We start from the raw sequence: 24,169 nt of genomic DNA, 5'->3' as shown, positions 1-24,169 counted from the left end.
TTGGAAGGAAGTCCAAAAGAATGAAAATTTATGTTCCATCTCCTTAAGGAATTTCTATATAAATTATTTGGAATTTTTCTGTCTCTTCTCTCTCATTTATTTATTTTTTGAATTAATCATTTATTTATGTCAGTGTGGCTCATGGATGTTTTTTTTATACTTTGGGTTATCATCCATTACTGCTTAATTTATTCTGTTGCTCAAATTGTTTCAACTTTAGTCATTGGGAGCTCTTTCAGTTCGCTCTTATGTCCCTTTGACATATCCCATTCTTTTTTTAAAGCACTTCCTTATTTTCTGGCACTACAAACTACAAAATGCTCCAGGCTCATCTTGTATACTTCCTGTATTTTTTTTATTAAAAAAAAAGGCACTTGAAAGAGATATTAAATGAGAGAATTCAGAAATGCTCATTTCACCCCAACAAAACTATTTTGCTTAATACATAAACTTTTCTTGTAGATATTTTCCTATTCTCTCTATTTTAAACTATTGTGATATGAAATCATTGGTAACATCATAAAAATAATATGACAAATCAAGTTCAATTAACTTCAGAATTTAGGGAATTTGGGGGCGCCTGGTTTGCACAGCGGTTAAGCGTCTGCCTTCGGCTCAGGGCGTGATCCTGGCGTTATGGGATCGAGCCCCACATCAGGCTCCTCTGCTGTGAGCCTGCTTCTTCCTCTCCCACTCCCCCTGCTTGTGTTCCCTCTCTCGCTGGCTGTCTCTCTCTGTCAAATAAATAAATAAATAAAATCTTTAAAAAAAAAAAAGAATTTAGGGAATTTGATGGATCGTATATACGTTCCTGTTAGCTACAGATGAAATCTACTAAGTGGCTAGCTTTGAATATTTAAAGTAGTCTCTTCCTTACTATTCATACCCTGATCCCCTGTAACTTTTGGCATAATTCTCCTACTTTCATATATACCTAAATTTTCTTGCCAGGCAAACAGGGAGCCAAGGGCTCTGAGTGGGCTGCAATATTGGGAGAGGTGGCTTCTTCTGCTTGGAGGCATGAAACCATGGGTAATTAAAGTCCTCATTCTGGGAAGAGACTGGCTTAAGATACTATCTAGGACAAAGAATCAAATCTAAAAAAACAAGAATTCATTCTAAATCAAAAGATTTACAGCAAAACTGTCCCAAAAACAAAGCCGTTCTAGAAGTGAGGCCTGGAGATACTCTCAGACCAATAGTGTGAAGAGGCAAAACCTTGTATCAGTTGTCTGATGGCAGGAGATGACCTAGGGTGCGTAGGTGGCTCGGTTGTTTAAGTATCCAACTCTTGGTTTGGGCTCAGATCATGACATCAGTGTCGTGAGATTGAGCCCCATATTGGGCTCCATGCTGAGCATGGAGCCTGCTTAGGATTCTCTCTCTCCCTCTGCTCCTCCCCACCCTGCTAGCACTCATGCTCTCTGGAAAGAAAGAAAGAAAGAAAGAAAGAAAGAAAGAAAGAAAGAAAGAAAGAAAGAAAGAAAGAGAAAAGAAAGAAAACGAAAAGAAAAAGGAAAGAAGGAAACTACTCTGAGAGGTGGGAGAAAGTGACTTGGCATTACTAGACTTTAATTTCAGAGTGGCTGTTTCTTTTACTAATTATGTATTGTTGGGAACTCTGTATGCCCTCTCTGAGTCTCAGTTTTCTCAAAAATAAAGCAATACTGATACCTATCTCATTACATTGTTGAGAGAATTAAACGAAATAATACGAAGATTGCTTAACAAGAAATTGGGCACCAAAGAAGATCTCAGTACGTTAGCCATTGTTTTATTGCATGTTATGTAGAGTCCTAAGCGTATTCCAACTAGCCCTTAGTATGATGTAGCTCATTAAAAGAAATTGAAGATAGGTAAGAATCTAAAATACAACTTCATTTTTAAATATTTTGATGTTTGTGGTAAAGAAGATATTTTAAATGTGATGGGAAACTTATTAAACCTGAAATATTTTACCCAATCTAGGAGTAAAATTATACAAATGTACTAGTTATCTATTGCTACATGTAAATTACTGTCAAACTTAGTAGCTTAAAAAAACAAACATTTATTATCATAAATTCTGAAGGCCAAGAATCAGAGAGTGGTAGAGCTAGAAAATGCTGACTCTGGGACTCTTTTGAGGTTGCAGTCGAGATGTTAGCTGGGGTTCAGTCGTCTGAAGGGGCTGGTGAATCCATTCCCAAGCTCATTCACTGGGTTGTGGTCAGAAGACTCCAGTCCTTCATTATTTGGGCCTTTTTCTCTTGGTTTGCTACAACAACATGGCAGCTGAGTGATGAGAGAGAGAAAGGGACCCAGGATGGAAGCGGCAGGCTTTTTATAACTGATCTTGGAAGTGATACACCATTATTTCTGCTGTTTTATTTGCTAGAAGCAGATTCCTAAGTCCAGCTCACATTCAAGGAGAGAGAAATTGGGCTACCCTTCTTAAAGGGAAGACTATCAAAGAATTGTAAACATATCTTTAAGAACACCACAACAGATATCATTGATATCCTGAGATTTCATGGTGTTTGTTCATGATTTTCTTGGCCATGAATGAACTAAATTTGGCACCCCAAATTTTGTCATTTCCTGGGAAAAATGCAAAGGAACAGTTAGCTGAGAATGCCAAGTATTTTAGCTTTTGGCATCTTCTGCATTTCCTACAACTTAGATATTGTTTATATGTCTAAAATAAAATGGAGATTCCATCATTCTTTAGCTAATTGATCAGTGTAGAGAGTTACACAAATTTTGGCAGGTTTTTATGTAGCTGATTTATCATCTTTTATATTAGAAAAACTACCTACTTTTAATTTTTAAAAATTTATTTATTTTTGTTTAAGTTCAATTAACATATAATGTATTATTGATTTCAGAGGTAGAGGTCTGTGATTCATCAGTCTTATATAATACTCAGTGCTCATTACCTCACATGCTCTCCTTAATGTCCATCCACCCAGTTATTCCAGCCCCCCATCCCTCTCCCCAACAACCCTCAGTTTGTTTCCTATGATTAAGAGTCTCTTATGGTTTGTCTCCCTCTCTGATTTCATCTTGTTTTATTTCTTCCTCTCTTCCCCTTTGATCTTCTGTTTTGTTTCTTAAATTCCACATATTAGTGAGATCATATGATAATTGTCTTTCTGATTGGCTTATTCTTTTGCTTAGCATAACAACTTCTAGTTCCATCCACATCATTGCAAACCTACTTTTAATTTTTAGTTGCTGTTTTCTTCATTAGAAAGATCCCTTTATTCTTTATTAGAATGGTATTTTTGAAGGACATTTAGTTTACCAAGCATTTTCATATAAATTATCTCAGGACAAGCCAAAACTTCCTTTTTAAAATTCCTGGTACCAGCTTAGCTGCAAAATCCAGAATTTAATTGTAAGTAACCTTAGTGTATTTAGTCAGGGTTGTCTATGTTTGTGTATGAATATATATGGAGCGAGAGGGATCTATTATAAGGAATTGGCCTATGTGATTATGGAGGCTGAGAAGTCCAGACTCTGGAGAGCCATCTTTTATTCTATTTAGGCCTTCAACAGATTGGATGAGGCCTGCCCACACCGGGGAGGACGATCTGTTTTACTCAGTAAACAGACTCAAATGTTAATTTCATCCACAAACACCCTTATAGACACACTCAGAACTAATGTTTAGCCAAATATCTAAGCACCCTGTGGCCCAGTCAAATTAACACATGAAATTAACCATCAAACTCAACCACCAGTTCTTTCATGCTAGAGGTTTCACCCGCCATAGCTTACTTAGCCTCAAATCTCAAGGTCAAGGAAATAATCAGTGGGCAAGATGGTAAAGTCCTATCATTTATAAAGGGACAAACAAACTTACAAGTAGTCAACAACTGAAATATCCAGTATAGGTCTATGAAGGCATGCGACCCTTTAAAGTCCTGCTTTGCTTTAGCCCAACGCTTGTTCACTGTGGATAGAGAATTTATCAACCAAGCCAGCTGACACTTGGTTGACATGGTATAGGGTTTTGGAAAGTATCCCTTAATTACTGCCCAGTGAGTTCTGGTTGTAAAGTGGGATCCAAAGAATATTATATATGATTTTGGAGTACAATCAGTTGATATCAGCTAGGTCTCACATTTCTTCTAGTCCCATTATCTTTCCCACCCCCCAACCCAGGATCCTTGTGCCCTCTGTTAGTTGGGATAATTTAACTCCAGTATGGCTTAAGGACCCTAAGATGTCACACTTCTCTCTCTTCTCAGTGACTCCTAAATCTGTATCTCCATCTTGGACAACAATTCTCTGATCAAGACTTTATATCCAATATCTGAGTCTTTCTTATCACACTAACTATGCACATGTAGGCAATACAGTGATCCTCAATGACACTGAATTCTTGATTAGGAAGTTTATAAAGCTATCATATAAAGTTCCAGGCAGTTCCAAAACATAAAGGACAGAAACTGCCCAAAACGTTGCCTGTGCGTTGGAGATTTAAGGTTCCTTTGGAGACAACTGTATTTTTGTTCTGGGTAAAAGTAAGCACAAGTAGTGAGCACTTTTCGATATTGGGTTAGACACAACCCAGTGGGTTGTGTGGGTGGAGCCTGTGACTTGGTTCTAACCAATCAAATTGGCAAAAGTGAGGGAGTCGATCCTTCCCATGATTATATTTCATTATATACAAGTCAATTTTAGCAGAGTCTGCTAGCCTTGAGGAAACAACCACCATGCTATGGATTGCCTATGGAAAAGGTCACATGGCAGGGAAGTGCAAGTGGCCTCTAGAACTAGAGGCGGGGGGCAGGGTGGGGGGGGGACTGCCAGTCAATAGCCAGTAAGAAATGGACCTTCAGTCCTACAAGCACAAGGAAATGAATTCTGCCAACAATCTTAGAGAGCCTTAAAGTAAATTCTTCCTCACTCAAGCTAGATGAAGATGCGGCCCATCCCGTAGCTTGATTGCATCCTTGTGAGACCCTAATGAAAGGACCCAGCTACGCCATGCTGGACTCCTAGCACTGAAAGCTGTGAGATAGTAAATGTGTGTTGTTTTAAGCTGCTAAATTTATGGAAATTTTGTTACTCGTTAATAGAAAACCAATACACATATTTAGCTCTAAAGAAATTGCCTGCCTTATGTTCCTGGGAAGATTTTTAAAAAAACTTCCCTGAAGTAGAAATTCATAATGAAAAGTGTGCATATCGTAAAAATACAGCTCAGTAAAGTTATACAAACTGAACACACCAGCACCCAAATCCAGAAACGGAACATTCCCAGCCTCCAAAGCCCCTTGAGGAAGATATGAATGCCAGGATCTAACTGCTGCCTGGGCTTGGGATGGAGAAGGTAAGTGCTGTGGGTATCGATGCTAATCGGGTAGAACTTTTAGTCATGTGTCTATGAAGTTTATCTTTAGAGAAGTTTTGGTGTTTTTGTTTGTTTTGTTTTTAAATAAAGAGTTAGACTGTGTTGGGTCCGAAAGTTGCTATTTGTTTTGGGGGGAGGTATGTGTTTGAGGAGCACGGATCCGTGCGCAGAGTCTGTGTGCTCTTGCCCCGTCTGTGTAACAGCATGCCAGGCACTTTCATAGCTGTTATCTCATTGTATTCACCCAAAGGCCCTGCTAAACAGTATTGCCAGATATTCACCCTGTAAGTGAGCTTCAGTCACTCATTAGTGATTAAACACGGTTAGTATGAATCTCAAAGTCAGTACTGATCTTCACCTGGTAGGCGGAGCTACAGGTTACTGGTTGGTTTCAGCCAGAGTTCATTCTGACTGGTCGACACCCATCCTGTATATGTTAAATGTTTTGACTATCACTCTTGTTCTAAGTATACCTAGAATAAAATAATTTCAACCTGAATGAGTCCATGGGGATGATGTCTTTCACCAGTTTTCAATAGTGCTCCTTATATTTCATGGAAGAAGTACTGTAGGAAGCGGTGGTGACAAGGAAAGTGAAATGGGAGGTGAAAGAGAAGGTGGTAGAAAAGGAGCACCACACTCCATCCAGCTTCGGTTTGGGTCATTTCAATTTTTGTTCTTTTAAATATTGGTTCTGGGTAAGTTTTTACATGAACCGAAGGATCCTATTACTAAAAAAAGTCGAAAACCACTTACATATTGCAACTATACCATCTTCCTAATTAAGAAGCTTACAAAGGTTAAGTCACTATGAGAAAATTATACAATTATATCCTAGGGAGTTGCAAAATTTGGATATCAATTCAGGTTTTTGAATCTCAGACTTTTCCTTTCAAAGTCTCCATCTTTGATGCCTGTGGATATGGGGTAAATAACTACTTCAGCCCAATATAAACATAACCTTAATATTATCTTAATAAATCTCTTCATGAATATGTACACATATTTGAAAATTATTTGTTTATAGTCACTCTTAATCCATGAACTTGGAGTGGTTTACAACAACAAATTAGGAATTTGTGGGAGGGAAAGAAAGATGGGCATAAAGGCACAAAATACTGCTACTGAGGTCTGGATGGTTGTAGAGGTGGGCTCTACATGGACTGTGAGCCCGGTAGAAGTCAGTGAAGAAGGAAACAACTATGCACAACGTAGACTGACTTTCTGGCATCTTGAAAATGCATGAAATCCAAAACTGGGGGAAAAACAATTTAAAAATCTGGACAAACAGAAGTAACTGCTCCAGAATGTCAGCACTTACTGCTCTTGATGTGCATAAGGCTTACTTATTTCCCTTTGCTCTAACGTACTCAGACTCCAAGTGCCTGAACATAATGTGGAGAGTTAAAATAGAGGAGTGCCTCAATTCCCAAAGTGCTTTACATCTGTCAGTTTCAGAGGAAACCATGGTATTGCTTTAATGTGTGTGTGTGACTGTATGTGTGCGTCCCCGCACACACTTTTATTAAACATATGCTCCCAGCCACATTCCACTTGGCAAGATCACAAGTACATAATAGCTACAAGCTGTAAAGACAAAAAAAAAGAGAACTTAACCAGTTTTTTTTTTAAATAAGATAAATAAGACGTCCTCAGCTATTTTAAGCATTCATTTACACGTTTGAGTGTGCACCCTAGCCTTTCTTCTGTCTCTGGGTCTCTATTTATTCATTGCTGCCCAAAGATGAATATTGCAATTGTACATGATGCAAACATTGGAAATCTGTGTTTACATTTGTGTTTCCAACTGAATATGCTAATAGTGTTTAATCAGCAGTGATGTTGCTTTATATGTTTTGTGCGACGTACAGCCTCAGTGATAATGTTGTGATAACCAAAATTTTCCCCACATCAAAACTTGGAGACGATCCCAGTTTTTTTGAACAGCCATTTGATTCCACAATATGATGAAATCCTTTAATCTTCCTCAGGATTATGCCTGTGTTTTCAGGAAGCATCAAATATCCCCTTTGTTTCATGAAGTGGTGGTGGTGGGGGGAAGGCTTGAAACCACTTGCAGCAGCTCAGAGGTTTTGGTATTCCAAACAAGCTCCCGAGCTGTCCAGGAGAACCTGTGGGAGGAAGCTGCAAGGTTGGGGATGCTGTGAAGGAAATGGCTGCAGGCAGCTCGGTATGCGGTTTGGGGATATTCTGTGGACTCCAGCAGCCCGCTGGCCAGAAAAACGGAATCCAACAGCAGTGGAGTGTGATGGAGGTGGGAAATGACACACTCTTAGTCACGAATTTACAAAACATATTTCTAACCTACTGATGATCTAGCTAGAGGAGGATAGGGCCTGCCCAAGACTCGATGAGCTTCTGACTATAGGCAAAGGGGTACTCTGCAGATAAAGTATGTACCCCCCCCTTTTTTTTGGCAAATATATTTCCCTACTCAATCTGGGCCACCACAAAGACAGAAAGTGCAGAGACTTTTTATTTTGCATCCTACTGCAAACCAAAAGAACCATAGCATATTATTTAAGGTCTATCAGTGAATGCAGTGAAGTATTATGCACTTAGGGCACACACATATCCCTTCTCCTCTCAAAAAAAAAAAAAAAAAAAAGGCAAGAATAGCAATCTCAACCTCCAAACTTCCTTTTTAAAAATAGAAGTATTTCTTATTCTTTGTGTACGTTCAAAGTTGGGAATGCTTTTTTTTTTTCCTTCCCTGTGAGTATGTAAGAACCCTGCCGGGCTTTTTTGACAGAAACATGACATACTTCTTAAGGAATACTGTCATCTGGAAAACAATCCACCCTTTGCATTTTAACCTTGTTAAATTGTATCCAGATTCTCTTTAATGCTGCTTCTCTCACAGGACATAAAACATTTTGGTTCTTAAACACTTAGGAGAGGTACACTGCTTGAGATGTACAGATAGCTTTCATTAGCACTAATGGGAGTTATGCTTCTGCACCAGGAGAGAATAGAGCCTGAAGATTTTAAATTACGCTTGAGGCAGATCTTCCAGATGGAATAAATTACGAGGCATGCTTAGGGGGAAAAGGTCTAAATATCCCCTAAAGCCATAGTTTAATAGCAAAGCAATACTTCTGAGTAACGGAAGTGAAGTAAACAGTACTGGCTTTGCGCCTATCACCATGCTAAGTAGCTGCTATTGACTCTTGAAAATTCTTTATTGGATTAGTACTGCACTTGAATTCTATTATTTTCCAAGGGACCTGAAAGATAGTTCTCTGTCTTAAGTAGTCCACTAAAATGGACTCAGTTTAGTGCAGCTTTCAAGGCCATTTCTTTTAAATTCAGTAAATTTCCAGGTGGCAAGCCTAATAACAAGATCTTTATTTTTATTCTTAATCACCCCTTCTGAAAATCGTGCGCCCTGTATCTTTCTATTGAGGGGCATATTTTTATTTTCTTGTCTTAAAAATGTCTACATTTTATTTTGCTTTGAGAATTATTGCCCACATCTCTAAGATCACTGGAATTGTTTCCTGTATTGTTCATTGTGTGCCATATCTCCTATCTTCTTATTTTAAAATTTGTTACATTTTATTTTAGTTGAGACTTTTTGCTTTGAGAATTACTGCCTCCTTCCCACCACCAAAATAACTGAAACATTGGAGGAATTTTTGCTATGACCTAAAGAGTCATTTCCTTTATTTCATTTCCTAGGACAGCACCGTCTTCACTTGAAATTTTTCTTCTATCTTCCAGTGGAAATCAAACATGATTTTTAAGCACTACTGATTACTATTATGGGTAGAAAAAGGGTAGGGCGTAGGAGTAGTGAGAGGAAGACAAGATGCCACCAGGAGAAGATGAGATTACTGCTGAAAGAACAAATTGGCTGGTGAATTCACTATGGTTCAGACCACTTCTGAATCATTCAGTATCGCAGCATTCACTGGACTCGGATCAGTGAAGTAATGCCAATGATCTTAAAAGAGACTGTAGTAGATAACCCGGATAGACAATTCATGAAAATACAATGGGAGATTATTTTCTAGAGCGGGATGGTGGTGCTTGCTATCCAGGACAATTTTTCAATATAACCAGAAGCCAAATGAATATCAGAAAGTTGCCCAGCATTGAAAAAGATGAAATAAAGGATAATAAAGAATATTTCATCCAAGTCAGGTGATGCCCAGTGAATCATACCTGCTCTACAATAGGGTAACCTATCTGAGGAGTTCGCATGCTCCATATTCCTGGTCACTCTCCCCAGGGTAGGCTGGAAACTACCAATCTCTGGGATGTTGGCATCTATTTTTATTTTTATTTTTTCATCTGACCATCCTCCTCTGATTTATTCAGTCCTACTTTTTTTAAAACATAATCAGTCCTTCTTTAGACATGATACAATTCAATCTCAATGGCTCTTGCTTACTAAATTATAATTACTTTGATTTCACTTTTGAGCTTTTCTAAATTCTTTAGATTTGTTAAAATCTACAGTTAGTACAACCATCATGTATGCACTTTTCTAGTTCAGAAGGCATACTCACTTTCTTCAGTTTCAAGTTCAGGGACAGAGAATGCCTCTTCGTTAATCATTATATACTGCCACACATCTGCATTATGAGACTCTAATAACTTTTTTGAGTCCTTATGATGGCCTGGATAATGTGCTGGTGTTATATGAAGTTCTAAAAACAGCAAATTTTTACACAGACGCTAAGAAGCTTCCCCCAAACTTTACAGGTATACAAGAGTGAGAGTTGCGTTCCACAGTTGGGTGTTTCTGGCTCTTTTCACTGTGTCCATCAGCCTCCCATACTTTGTTTTTGAGGTTTTGTTTGAAATTACTAAAATGGAAAATGGCATTAAAGGCAGAAGAAGACACTGCTTTACTATTTTCTTTCTAGTTCTTTCTCGGGAAACTAATGTCATCTATTCTCTGAACCTTATGTTCATTTTAACTGTGTCCTAGGATTTGGTTAGTATCCATGTCTGCAATCAATTAAAATGCAGTGGAAAAATTATGAAAAGATAAGGATGAAAGTTGCATATTCCTAAGTGAAATAGGCCAGTCTGGAAAGGCTACTAACCTTATGATTCCAACTATATGACATTCTGGAAAAAAGCAAAATTATGGAGACAGTAAAATGATCACTGGTTGCCAGGGGCAAGTAGGGAGGAAGGGGTGAACAGGGACAGCACAGAGGATTTTCAGGGCAGGGAAACTGCTATGTATGATGCTATAATGGTGGATGCATGTCATTATGCATCTGTCAAAATCTATGGAATGTATGATACCAAGAGTAAGCCCTGATGTAAACTACAGACTTTGGATGATAATGATGTAACAATATAGGTTCCTCAATTGTGATCAATGTACCATTCTGGTGGGGACGTTGCTAATGGGTGAGGTTCTGCATGTGTAGGGACAGGAGGTATATGAGAACTCTCTGTACCTTCTGCTCAATTTTGCTGTGAACCTAAAACTGCTCTAAAAATAAAAGTTATTTTTAAAAAGTGCAGTGGAAAGAAGCAAGAGGAAGTGGGTGTTCTTTGGACACGATGCCTGCTCCCTCTTTGAAGTAGATGTAACACGTCCAGTTACACAATCATTTCTCTCCCCTCGTCATCTTCCTTTCTCTTCTTCCGCTCACCCACCCTTGTCCATTTTCCTCACAAAGCCTTAAGCAGAGAGTAAAGCATCTTTGTGTGTGTTTGTGTGTTGATCTGCAATTGCGGGATGAAGGGAAATAGGATTAGCGTTTTGTCTGAATAAAGGAAGGAATCACTTTGGTTTCTCCCTTCTCTCTGCGTTAAGGTTTCCTTGGTAGAAGCTGGAGATGGTGAGGAGGGATTGGAGGGGCTAGTAGGATAAAAATAAAATTCTTGAAAAAACTGTGAAGTGCTACTTTCTTGTCACCTGGTATTTTTTCTATCTCATAATATCTGTTTTATTTCATAAGTATTAATCGTCAAGAAATACAACTCCTGGGAAGGTGCCTTTTTTTATACCAGCCCCCCCCCCAATAGCTCAGTCCTAGAATTTAAAGGCTTTATATGACATTTTATATGTCAAAGATCGCAGCTTCAAAAATCCATCAAATCGGACAGCTCACACTGTTACTGGAAAGGAACATTCGAATATGTGAACAAGCTTAATGGTCTCTCTTGCCTTTTAAGAATATAAATGGACAATTCTTCACATACACAGTGCTAAAATTAAATTCGCAGCATGGAGTGGCAAATGGGAAAATAACGACATGAGACACTCAGGGTGCCTGCTCCTTTCACAGTGGGGAGGTGAAGACTCCATGGGAGGCAGAAAGAAAAAAAATAGGTTAGGCCATCTAGACAGTGTTCTCTGGTTGGCATGGGAGAGGAGGTTGGGCAGCACTGACAGCTGGGCTGCAAGTTGAAGGGGATGGGAGAGTGGGAGGAACAGGCAGGCTTGACTTCAAGCTGTTTTGTTTGCATATGGCCACAAACTGGCTCCCTGTCAATCCACTGCCTGTGCTCTCCCCTCCTCATCCTGGGTAAATGTCCATTTTGGAATGTAGTCTGTCAGCCAAAGCCACTGGTCATTGAATAGTTGATCTGCTCAGACAGAATTTGTTCCAAGTAATAGCAACCAAAAAAAAAAAAAAAAAAAAAAAGAGAGAGAGAGAGAGAATGATGTAGCACTCTGGTGATTTTTCCTTTATTGAGATACTATATTTCAGTCTTGGTGAAATAAAACTGACCTCTTAGGTCAAGGCAGGTGAAGGACATTCCAGCACAGACAAGGATGGATTTAAGGAGAGGCCTGGAATTTAAGTTCCTTTTAAATTTGATTTTTAATTTAAAACTACCCAATTCATTTTAACCTAATCGTTTGCTGGTATTCTGTTCAAGATTGTTTCTGAGAGCTGCTGTGGGACACTGGGGATCAGGAGGAATGCTCACTACTTCCATGATACTGTTTTCACTATGCATAGCATAGTTTCTTCACAGTTTAGAAAGAATAGCTGAAGAAGTAAAAAGAGAATTGTTCAAACAGGATTTAATGAAAGAGCTACCAACACCTGCATTCCATGAGAAGTACTAGAAAATTCTGTGTGTGTGAATGAATGTGTGAGTGTGTGTATATTTGCTTTTGGTGAAATAATTGAAGAGGAAGCGTGCCAAATAAATGTGGTATTTATGTCGGTGGACTTTTTTTTTAAATTTTAAATTCCAATATAGTTAACATACAGTGTTATCTTAGTTTCTGGCAGACTGTTTATTGAAAGGATAATGACTATGCACATGTTTGGTAGAACTAGTTGTCAACATTTTCACTTGTGGAAATAAGACTGAAGATTTGGACATTTTTAAAACATGGCTTTTATCATTTCTTCAGGATCGACGTGCAGGAAAAAACTGGGATCATCCCCCAGTCAGAAGCCAAGTGACTGACTATTCATCTCAGTTCTGAATATATCAGTTTTACAAATTCCCTTTTATACAAGAATTCAGCCCTTCTTCCCTCCTCCCCCTTCCAGGAATTATTTTGAAATCCATAGAAGAAGGGGCTTCTGTATTCACAATTAAACAAATTTACAATATACATTGGAGAAACAATTCAAGCATATATTTTGAAAATAAGGGGAATAACAGTAAGCATAGGTCAATTACAAATCCAACCAGAAATACAGGTATATATTTTAAAACTAGAGGACTCATACTAAACAGGTAAGGTGTTCTGATTTAGATATGCATTTGACAAGAGAGGGAGTCAAGTATTCATTCAGAAGCACAAAGTGAGAATGGCATTAAAGTTATAAATCATTAAGGATAACTTTTATTGGTTGAACTTTTAAGTTTCAGAGTATGTAGCATAAAGGTGAGAGTGTGTGTATGTGGATTTCCCTTAAACCATCGCACTGAACATTTTTAGGCTAGCATAATTTAACTTTATAATTTAAAATAACTTGGTTTCTTTTTCCTCCCCATTTTAGATCAGTGGATCAACACTACTGCTTTATTTTAAATGGTGGCAATGGTGGCACGGAAAGCTCAAGTGATTTGTTCCAAGTCACACAGTTAGCTGGTTTCAGAAAAACTATTAGACATTGAGAAAAGCTATGCATAGAAACTCCATTCTGTTGTCTCAATTATTAGCTAAGCATATTATAATCTCATGGTTTACTACATGTGGGGCTAAGTACTCATTGCTTAAATAAATGAAAGTGACTAAAAAGTAAGTATGACTATGTTGGAGGAAAGCCTTTCCTAAATGTCTTTAGACAAGAACTGGTACCTTCAAACATTGTGATCTCATATTTACTAAGGGTTAGACATCCAGGAGGTGGCAGTAGTGAGTAACGAGTAAGAGTTAGGACATATCCCAGGCTGAGAAGATTGATTACATTTTCTGAAACAAGAGGGAACTAAGTGGCTCAGATGTGGCAGATACATGAAGACATCTAAACAAATGAGAGACATTTTTCACAGCCTGATAATGTTAAAGTCCGCTGGAGGAGGCTACGTCTCCTCAAACCCTAGATTGTCTCCTTGATTCATTGGAACAATATGACTATTTTAAAATATGACATCATGGAGACATTTTCGAAGATCTGTAAGAGAGGGGCAAGGCATGATAATAGGATTAGTCAGGCCAGATTAGTCTCATATTAGCCTTACTGGAGTGACCGGTACAATTTAATACGATATTGTCAGATGGTCAATCTGATTACACTTGTGTGTGTGTGTGTGTGTGTGTGTGTGTGTGTGTGTGTGTGTTGCAGAAACACTTGAAGGGAGATGCTGGTCAATGTATTTCTCCAGGGGAATTAGCCAACAGGTAAAAGCACTAAAGGAGAGGGTTACATGTGATTGTGTGTGTGTTAGTTATCTATTGCTGTGTAACACATTGCCACCCAATTTAGAAGCTTATAAACAACCTAACCAATTATTATCTATCACCATTTCTGTGGGTTAGGAGTATGGGAACAGCTTGGCAGAACTGTTCTAACTTGAAGGTTCTCATGAGATAGCAGTCAGATGTCAGGTGGGACTGAAGCCTAGACTAGGGCTGGAGGTCCCCACAAAGGTAACTAAATCATATGACTGGCAAATTGGAGCTTACTGTTGGTGGAAGGTCTCAGTTCCTCTCCCTGAGGGCCTTTCCGTATGGCTGGGTTGACTGTCCTTATGATGTGGTGGCTAGTTTCCACCAAAGTGAGCCATTCAGACAAACCAAACTTCAATACCATTGATAGCCTATCCTTGGAAGTCATGCTGTCACGTCTGTCTGTACTGTAGTTATCAGATAGACCTGCTCTGATTCATAAAGAAGGAGACTAACACAAGGCATGAATATAGGAAGTGAGGATTGTTGGGGGCCATTTAGGAGGCTGGCTACCACAATCTATTAAGAGAAGTTCCATTTCCTTTTGCAAGTAATTGGGGTAGAACATGTTTTCACTGGAAAGTCCTTGTGAGTACTTGTCCTCGGATTGTGGTGTTGAATCACGATATTTATTATATGCAGGAGCACTGACAGAAGGTAGAAGTACATTGGGATTACCCTGTGGAGTAATTACGGTAGAATTGCTACCAAATAGTGGTAGGAGAGAAAACACATCTCCCCCTCAGTCATATTGTCACATTAAAAGAGCAAAACTAAACACAAGTGAACAAAACAAAAAAACAGAATGACCCTGGAATGGCTAAAAAAACTTGGCTAACATTTATATTAGAGACCAATGTGAGAAACCTGTCCTTTAAAAAAAAAAAATCTTTATCTTCTACCTCAAAAGAGAAAGGAAGAAGCTTGAAGTCTGTGGACATTCAAAAACATGACACAGGTGGATTGCCAAGAGGCTTTCTTCTGCTTTCTGCCAAGTACCTCAGTGATTGAACTATACTCCTCATCTGAGTTTACTGTATTACTGAAACTGTCACATTGTGTTAAACGGAGCCATTTGTTTCTCCATGCGCATTGATTAGTGTTTTAGGTTGGCCTTGTACGTGGCTGGCCTATGTTCTAGTATGATGACTAATTGGCCTGAACTTGGGTGACAGAGACTTGGGAGGGGAGTAATGAGTGGTTAGCGAGGTGTCAATCCACTATTGCAAGCTCCTACCTCACAATTTGTTGTTCCGGGTCTCCATTTATCACCCATCTCAACCTTTGTGCTCGTTGGCTCCTGACTGACATCTAAAACACAATGACCAGGAGCACCTGGGTAGTGCGGTCGGTCGTTAAGCATCTGCCTTCGGCTGAGGGCGTGATCCCGGCGTTCCGGGATCGAGTCCCACATCGGGCTCCTCGGCTAGGAGCCTGCTTCTTTCCTCTCCCTCTCCCCTGCTGTGTTCCCTCTCTCGCTGGCTGTCTCTCTGTCACATAAATAAATAAAATCTTTAAAAAAATAAATATCAGAAAACTTTTAAAACACAATGACCAAAGGCATTCTAATATGTAAACATTTCTTTGACCAAGTAGAGTATATAATAAAAATAAGTCCCATAAGGGATTCTGGCCACTGTGATTGATTAGAAACTATCCGAGGGCTGTATAACTTTTGGCATTAAAAACTATTGTGTGAGGACTTCAGAAATGTCGTAAGAGAACTCTGCGAATACAAGTTGTATTGATTCATGGGTGAGTAGCAAAGCCAGCACCACAGCATTTCCTTTCTCTCTAGATCTGTGCTATAATGATATCCAAGATCCAAAATATTTTTTGTCTTGTAATCTACTCAAATTCTTGGCATTTTAGCTATTATGGCATAGATTCACATTGCCCATCCTAATATCCATCTCCTCTTCTGAGAACTCTAAGGTACATGATTGTACTGCACACATGGTTGTACCTGGACACATGATTGCCTGGAATAAGGACAACATTTGCAACTAGGATGGTCGTATGCCTAAAGGTCTAGCCAAAAGGATATAAGTGGCAGTGCATGACAGTTTCTGGGAAACGTCCTTGAGATAGGATGTAGGTGTGCTTTAAACCTGCTCCCCCTTACTTGCTTCCTGTTTAGAACTCAGATATGATGGTTGCAGCACCATGTTGGACCAAGTATAAGTAATCATTAAGTGGAACAGAAAGCAATCCAAGTCCCAGGTGATGATGAAGCCACCATATCAGCTCTTGTTTGTCCATCCTGGACTTTATGTGAGAAGGAAACTTCTATTTGTTGGAGGTGAGTTACTTTGGCAGAGTTTCATTGCTGGATCTTTGTGAAGTCTTGCATAGAAGAGTGGTCTTCTAATATGCCAGTAAGCACATGTTATCACCAGTCCCTTTGTAAGCTATGGAGAAATAACAATGGCGCCTTTCATGTGATAGTCAGAGATATGTTGCTTTAGTAGCATGGCAGGGGAGAATCACAGTACCTCAATGCAGTCTGCCTCCACAGAAGCTCCAGATGCTGTCACTTCTATTGCCAAGAAAGCAGCTGCCTCTCCTGATTCCCTGTTGGTTCTGGTACACATTCCTGAGTGATTCATCCTGGGACACATGTGTTCTTTCTGTGCCAAAATGAGGAACACCGATGTCGACTTTTGCGATTCATTAATATTTTCACATATGTGAGGTCATGGAAAGTTTTTGTGACAGCTGTTTTATGGCATTATGACTTCAGTGATAAAATAGTAATTTTTTTCATATTAGAGGATAACAGATATGGGAATCAGGGATCTATATGGATCCAAATGAGTCCAGATTATTTGCAAAGAAAAGATGGCAAACAGACTAGGAAATAAATATGCAAAACATGAAACCTGTAATTATTTGACTCACAAGCTATAATCCATTCTGAATTAAAGCTCATGCTTAATATGGATGTTTCAATAGTATCATACCCTTTAAAGTGAATTCATCCACTGTTTGATTAAAGAATTACATTTGTGCTCACTGTGGCTATTTTCTGTAAAATAATTATGGAATACTTATTATGGATAAAACACTGTGTTATATGCTATGATGGGGGAACACAAGTGCCTAAAGTAGAAGAAACAGCATGAATATGTCTCAGTTAGCATGCTATGAACAGTATAGACATGTCATAATTCATTGAAGGCTTGAGGAAAATGTGCTGAACTTGTGGCATTAGTGTTCAGTGACATGCAGGATATTTGGTGAATCTTTAGGATCACTTGGTAGCTTCAATAGGTGCTTGATAAAAGGCTATGTTTTGCAAAATCATGGCTATTATTTGATTATTCCTGTTTTCATCACCAGGAACTGCATATACGATGTATCTTATAATCTTTTCTAATTAAAAAATGCTGCTACTATAAACATGGCTGGCAACTCCCTTTATGTGCACATTTTGCAAGTGTGAAGAATGGCTTTTCATTTGCAGCTGTAATCAGTTCACTGAAAACATTTGTTTTTCTATAGCTGACAGTTCTGGAAGCCTTTGCTAAGCTAGAGTCAAACTCATTCCTTAACAGAGGTGCATGAGACAGTTTTCTATTGTTTCCTGTTATCTTTCGAATGTGTTTTCTACTCAGCTTACAGGTTTGCGGGTTGTGATGGAGCAGCTACTTGAAAATCCTGATGCTGAGAGTGATAATAATGCCTACCACACACCAGGTATTTTACATATATATTTTTAAATAAACTTCATAATAATTTAAGGGGCAGTCATCATAGCTCCCATTTTGTTAATGATAAAACTAAGACCCAGAGATTTAAGTTAACCTCTTAAGATCAAAATGCTGATGAATGGACAATGCTGGTTGGAACTCAAGTCTGTCAGCAACCAAATTGTGATTTCCACTACCTGATACTACTTTCCATCTGATACTATTACTACTCACAGTCCCTTTAAAGCATCTGAGCTATTTGTAACGATTCTGCTTCATTTTCAGTGGGTTGAAATATTTCAAGACTTTGTTGTGGAGCCCAGTTGATTTACAGCTTAATGTCAATTAGTGTGCACTGACAACTCAGGTGAAATTACCTAAGAAGGCAGACACATACACTGACTGTTATTATGACCACTTATGATCTCTTTCCCCGAAAGATGCTTTTATTGTTAAAGAGGATATGCTGAAATGTGACATTCTAAAATTATGCTCATTGGGGATATATACTTTTTTTGGTAATTTATTTCTAGGAATTCCTGGCATAGTATTTTAGGGAATCTCAATTAAGAGAAGAGGATGAATATTGCAGTTAATTGATGCAGAAGACATAATGGTAGGGGTGGGTGAAAATGACCACATGATAAAGACTGTCATCAGGAAGGTTTGTAATGCATGAACTGGTTTGTGGAACAGGCGGTTCAGCTGGTAATGAGGCAGCAGATACTGCCTTTGGCTTGTACATGGAAAACTTTCTGCCTAATTTGTAGAATATTAAAGGGAAAACCTGGTAGAAGTTTCGAATAGTATTCCTTTAAAGTCATACCCCGAAGGAGTCAGATCTATTGTGTGTTCTTCAAGGTATGATTCAGGCCTATTTAGAGACACCCTCTTCCCTGGCCCCACTTCATTGTACTGTGATGCAAATATAAGACAAACAATGTATTTCCTTACCACTACAAGAGGGAAAATATAATCCAAAGGCTCCATTTCTCTCTCTTGTATAAGGAGTAAGCCTTTTGGAACCTCCCTGATGCTTTTAAATATAACTGAGCATGGCAAGGTTGGGGATGGGTTGGCCAATAAGACACTTAAAGATGACAAAATCTTGGGATCCTGGAATTCCTTGAGCTCAGATAAAACATCGGAAGGGCTGACAGTTTTACATATGGAAATTTTTAAATCTCCCATTTTGTAAGAGACAAGCGATTTAGCTCTTGTTTTATTGCCAGCAATTTGAAGCTATCATTGAGAGAGAAAATATGACCTGTGAAGTTTCACAGCATATGTAAAACCTTACCCATTTTTCAAGTTACTCTCATTTGCTTAGCCATTTACTGAAATAAGATTTCTTATGAGATAAAACATCACAACCACCACGTACACAAACAAATAAATCAATAACTAACTGTTCTTTCAAATACCTTATCATAAGAAATTCATTTGTTTCTTTCCAAAATCAATTATTTGTATATTTGGAACTTGAAGTCTTTGCAAGTTAATGATTGGTTCTTTAAATCAGGGCTAACTTGGATGTGAACAAAATTATTCCCGTATTGGACCCATTCTTTTTTGAAGTTGGAACTTCAAGCAGTACAGAGTTGATGATTGTTTGTATTTTGCTATTGCTAAATTATTTAAACAAGGAGACCATTGAACTGAGATGGCTTTAACGTCCTGGCGTCCTACGTAGGCAAACCAAAATCTAAGCCTGTAAATGCCTCAAGGTTATGGATTTGAAACCTAAGGAAAGCCAGTCACAAACAATAAACTAAGTTAAGCTAAGCCAATCAATAATTTCCTTACTTTGCTTCCGCCTTTGCTCTATAAATTCTCTCCCCAGCTCCTGTCAGTGGGGTCCTCCTAACCACTTCTGGTTTGTTGCTGCCCTGATTCAAATAGATTTTTGCTTAAATAAACTCTTAAAATTTTTGATATGCCTCAGTTTATCTTTTGACCGTATTAACTGATTTACCATTCCTCATTCCCTAGTCGGGTTAATAAGGCATTGAAAAATCATATATTCTTAGAATTTCCCTATGATTTTGAACAATGATTCTGAGTGGAAGATTAATTCTTTTGCTGTATAAGGTAACAAAAATACCTACCTTATAACATTAATGCAAGGATAAAATGAGTTAGTATAGGTAAAGTGCTTTTTAAATGAGTTTCGGACACATAACAGGTGCTCAGTGTTAGTTGGTTATAATTACTACTTCATTGTTTTAGTCCTGATCATCATCATATTTCATTTGAATATCAGCAATAACCCATTAACTTTTTTTTGGCCATCAATCTTATCTCCCTCTAGTCTTTTCTCCACAGAACAAGACAGAGTTATTCTTTATAAGGTGCAAATATGCTACTCCCATTGCTTTAGTAGCTTCCTGTTACTCACAAGATACAATCTAAACCCCTTATTATTATGATCTGGTTTCTCCTTTGCTCTCCTGCCTTATTTTGTGATCCTTCTGCCTCAAAATCCATATCTTTTAATTTAGTTTGTAAATCCAATGTTAAAAAATTAAATTATTAACTTCAACTTTTTTATTAATAATCAATTTATAAATTAGTGTATTAAAATTTCCCCTGCAACTAACACCATTTACAAATTTAGTTATTTTACATTCTCTTATGTGTTTCGAGCTACATTTAAAAAATTTAAATATCTTGATCTTAGACACCTTAGAAAACAAGTAAATGTGCTTTTTTCTCAATGATAAAAATATATAACATAAAGCTGAGCATTTTTACCATTTTTCAGTGTATAGTTAGTTCATATTGTTGTACATTCATATTGTGCAAATATATTTGCAAAATCATATATTCTTTAAAAATATTCTAAGCACTGAGCAAATTTTGTAAATTTGCTAAATCAAACTTATAAATGTTAAAAATAGTTTCTCCAAAAAATTCATATTCTGTCCACAATTTATTTATTTTATATCCTTTACATTAAAAACATATATCGATTAGATATTTCAATGTAAAATCACAAGGCTATTATGTCAGATTCCCTCAAGCATTTGGAACTTGAAAAGTACATTAAAAGAAAACATTTCCAAAATTTATTTATGAGAACAGGTAAGATTTTATTACCATCTTGGTGCAAAGGAACAGCATCCTAATAGGCCAATTCATTTTCTGTAGGGACATTATAAAGGAAAAGAGAACAGTCATATAATCAATGTTAGATTTGGCAAGGAAAAAATGCAAAGATTTGGAAATGGGCAAAAGAGGTGATTGTCCTTTTAAAGGAAAGTCAGGAATTTCTTGCAGGGATTATCTGACACAATAGGGCTATGCAACTTTGATTGGTTTTTTTGTGACAATTTCGTAACTGTAGAGTTAGAAATTAAATTGTAGAAAACTGGTATTTCTCAAATGATTCTCATTCACAGCAATACAAGTGAATTATGTCATGTAGAGATATAATTTGTTTCTACTCTGTGGGAGAGATCATTTCAAATATTATATTTTAAGTTATTAACCAGTTTCCATCTATTAGCAAATTCATTTTAGCAGTCTTGATTGCCGATATCTATATCTATATATATATGTGCTTTAAATTCTCCTTTCAACCAGTTTTAATACCTTATTGATTTCCTCATTAATTAATGAGTTAAAATAAAATATTTGACAGTATTCATTTCATACTTTTAGGAGTCGTGTTCTTAATGTTTTAAAAATTCATAGTTTCGAAGAGTAAATTTTGAAAATAAAATGTCTGATTAAAAATATCTTGACTGAAAATTGACAGCATGTTGAGAGTCATCTATTTACTAGTAGAACAAGCCATAATCCCTGTAAAGTTCTTTGGAAAATTGTTTATGCATTTTATAAACAGTGGGGATTTATTCCCAGAAAAAGTCATGAATTACAGCATGGAAAACATTTCTATTCCAGACCAGTGTTGAAAAAAGTTACAAACTTATATAATGCTTCCAAAATTTATTCCCAACATTCCTGAGGTTACAAAACCACTTACCCACTTCTGATTGTCCTTGAAGCAGAGACCCAAGTTGATTCAGGAAACAGCTCTGAAACTTCAACACTTTACTCTGATCTTAGAACAAAGATTGAACACTTTAAGGATAAATCCATGTTGTTGAAGCTACTAAGGAATCTAAGGCAACTTTAGTAGAGCTTTTGCTAGTCTTGTCCATTTATTGACCTTGTCTAATCATTCTTCATCATTAGTGGGGTTGGATCACTACTACTTTTATATACCTATCCTGAAAGTACCAATGGCAAAAGGCACTTATGACCTTATAAAAGTGCTTATGGTGGCTGGATGAGTAACCTCAAACCAGAAATCAAATTTTCCATTGTCACAGAAAACTACACCCTCTCCTCTGCCTGTACAGACAAAAGATTTATGTCACAATAAATAATGAAACAACTTTAAGGCATCATATTTCAGCAGCTGCTAGTTTGGTGTTTTCTACAGCAGGCAGACAGACACGCTTCCATGGAGTCTTCACTGGTGTTAAAGGGAGGCCCTGACTCCAGACCTTTTCCATAGGTGAGGACTCGTTCCTGTTTTCCCTTTTGTTTTGCTTCTCAAAAAACTTCTTTTTAAACTTTGCTTTGGACTGTCCAAGATTTCCAATCCAGTTTGGTTTCTGTGGCAATCCAGTTGGTTATGACCTAAAGACTTATAAAGAAAACAATTAACATTTTATGTTTAGCTGCAATTTTCAATGTATCAACCACATGTGATTGTACCATATTTCTGCTGAGTGACTCCCTAATTAGTGATGGTCACAGATGCTGTTGCTACATTCTTGGAATCAGTATCTGAACAAAAATAAAGCTAACGTGCCCTTTTTTAGTTATAATAAATTTTCAGGTACCACACAAATCATGAAAATAGTCAATGACAACAGATGTTACCAATTACTTTGTAGTTCTGTATTGGGAAAGAAAATTGGGGGTTGAAAATGCATACCAATTTTCTTTCTTTCTTTTATATTTAAATTTTGTGAGAAAATGAAAACTGAAAGAAATAAAATAACACAGAATTATGACAGCATGTGTGAAACTGTGCAGAACACTTTTATAATTCTAATGTTAGGGAAAGAGTTGATACATACTATTATATTACCTGGGGTAATTATGACTTATGTTTATTGTGCTTTGAGGGATGTGATTCGACTTTAAGAGGCAGACCGACATTACAAAGCTTTCTTCCAAAGAAAAGAACATTTTGAGAGTCCTCTCAACAATCGTGAATTGTTTGTTTTGAACATTGTGGATGTCTGGCATTCATTTTGTTTTATCCTGACCCTTCTCTAACCAGGCACCAAAGTCTGTTTTTCTAGTGCTGTGGTTAGTCTGTCCAACAAGGATTTTATTTTATTTTATTTTATTTTATTTTATTTCATTTCATTTCATTTCATTTCATTTCATTTCATTTTCTAAAGATTTATTTATTTGAGAGAGAGTGAGTGGCTGGGGGTGGGGGGAGCACAGGGAGAGGGAGAGAAAGTCTTAAGCAGACTCCAGGCACTGAGGGCAGAGATCATTGTGGGGCTCGATCTCATGACCCTGAGAACATGACCTGAGCTGAAACCAAGAGTCAGACGCTTAACTGACTTCACCACCCAGGTGCCCTAACAAGGATTTTTAAATGCATTTTAGTTTGGTGCCATATCTAATATAATTAATGAAAGTATTTTCTTACCATCTATTCTGATAATGAGAAAATGTCTGTTGAATGAATCTAACTGGCTGGTAAAGAATACCTTCTCATACCTCATTGATATGTTAGATTATAAAATTAAGGTTTTCTTTTTTCTTCTAATTATTGTCTATCTTACTCTATATAAAATGTTAGACACTAGGAAGAATAATAGATATTTTAATTTTACTTTTTTCATTCTCAAGAATTAAAAAAAAATATGGCCTAACTCTTTGAGGGTGGAAATGAGAAGAATGTTTAGATGCAATATTCCAAGTACCAGAAAAAGCTAATATGAAAGTTAACAATTACTTTTAGAAAGAATTGCTGGGTTATTTTATTTTATATAATATAAATGTATATTATACATACAATTAATGTTAACTTTCAAAATTAACTTCACCCATGAGTGGTTGCCAGTTAGGGAATTGTATAACAGGGGTGTAAGGTCACAAGATAGCAAGGGTTTTTGTTTTTAAAATATCTTTTGGACCATTTCACCCCTCCTTTAGGTTTTTTTCAAGACACTAATCAATCCTGGGGCAATTGTGAGCCATTGTGGCATTGATGTAAGCTTCTTGCTGAACAGGAGA

The 24,169-nt window shown here is 37.4% G+C and overlaps 1 non-coding gene across 1 annotated transcript; it reads right to left on the bottom strand.

Moving 5' to 3' along the window:
- Positions 1–7,783: 7,783 nt before the first annotated feature.
- On the bottom strand, positions 7,784–7,908 carry LOC113254833 (small nucleolar RNA SNORA31). The gene has a single exon (XR_003315959.1). It is a non-coding gene; the product is annotated as a small nucleolar RNA SNORA31 (small nucleolar RNA).
- Between the last annotated feature and the right edge of the window lie 16,261 nt (positions 7,909–24,169).

This window comes from Ursus arctos, unplaced genomic scaffold (assembly GCF_023065955.2).
Source record: "Ursus arctos isolate Adak ecotype North America unplaced genomic scaffold, UrsArc2.0 scaffold_12, whole genome shotgun sequence".
Classification (NCBI taxonomy): domain Eukaryota; kingdom Metazoa; phylum Chordata; class Mammalia; order Carnivora; family Ursidae; genus Ursus; species Ursus arctos.
This window is presented reverse-complemented; position numbering and strand designations above follow the sequence as displayed.